The sequence below is a fragment of the Suricata suricatta genome, chromosome 5 (assembly GCF_006229205.1).
Source record: "Suricata suricatta isolate VVHF042 chromosome 5, meerkat_22Aug2017_6uvM2_HiC, whole genome shotgun sequence".
NCBI lineage: Eukaryota > Metazoa > Chordata > Mammalia > Carnivora > Herpestidae > Suricata > Suricata suricatta.
In genome coordinates this window covers 54,310,057-54,311,317 of record NC_043704.1, presented here as the reverse complement: position 1 = coordinate 54,311,317, position 1,261 = coordinate 54,310,057, and the positions used below count along the sequence as shown (strand labels likewise).

At 33.9% G+C, this 1,261-nt stretch overlaps 1 pseudogene; it reads left to right on the top strand.

Annotated features, from left to right (window-relative positions):
- The first annotated feature begins 572 nt into the window (after positions 1–572).
- On the top strand, positions 573–693 carry LOC115293007 (annotated as a pseudogene).
- Positions 694–1,261: the final 568 nt, after the last annotated feature.

Genomic DNA, 1,261 nt, shown 5'->3' with positions numbered 1-1,261 from the left:
ATATATTTCCTTTAATGTTGTCCAAGAGAGCTGAAGCATGTCCTAAATATCACTACTCAAAATTAAGTTCCAGCCTAAGTAATACCTCATTTAACTGTTGAAAGTAACAATTACAAATGGTAAAAACTGATTTAAGTTGTTTACTATGGATTAAGTCTAATGATTTATTTGTGTTTTCATGACAATAAAAGAGAAGCTGTGGTTTTGTAGGTGAAGCTATATTCAATATTGATACACAGCTTACTCTAACAAGGATAATTTTAAGTATAAAACAAATACTTAAACTAAAAAAAACTTAAACATACACCAAAAATGATAGTTAATGAGCGGTAGCAGTTTTTATTTATTCTAGTGTGCATATATTATAAACACTAGTGTAGGAAGAATGACCTAAAGTAAAATAAGATACACATCAAGAGAAAAACATCTGATGCCATAATGGATCAGAAAAAAAAAAAGTAAAAATGCAAAAGTTAGTTATACATGTTCATTGGTGATTTAAAGGGCAAGAGGACCCAACTCCTTGATGGGTTCAAGCCAGAGATATTAGCCCGTGTTCTAGACAGCGGATGAGCTCTGCGCAGTGGCGGTATCGTAGCCAATCAGGTTTATCCGAGGTGCGATTATTGCTAATAGACAGTAGGTGATATTATTGCTTCCCCAGCTCTACATTTTTACATTTCTTAGCTAGGAGACAAGTGTCAGTTTGTATTACGTAGCTCAAGTTATAGCATCTCCACGTTCATTTGCCTGTATAGACAAAAATGTTGGCCACTAGAAATACAGCATTAAATACTAAATTACCTAGGTCAATGCTCATTATCACAATGCCGCTGTGTACCCCTTGTATGCATGGGCATTGTACTAGACACTGGGAGGGGTGACTTTGAAGATAAACTAAACAAATAAAATGGCAGGCATATTTCTTGCCTTCTAAGAGTTTGTGGTTTTGCTAGGGAGGCACAATTTTACAAAATAAAATAAGTAATTTAGTTCAGATTATTTAAATATGAGTTTTTGAAACAGTCTCCCCAGAATGAAAAAAAATGGGATCAGTGCCAAAGCAACTAGTTTCCAAAGTGATGTTCTAAAATTTTAAAAGTTTCCTTGGAGTAGCAAAAACTTTCCAGGAAGTGAAGCAGTTATAAATAGTTTCAGATATTTATGGAAATATACTGAAACTGGCAGAAAATGAAGCCAGGGAGTATTTGACAGGACCCACCTAATCAAGATCTTAAAAAGAAAAAAAAAATCAAGTGGA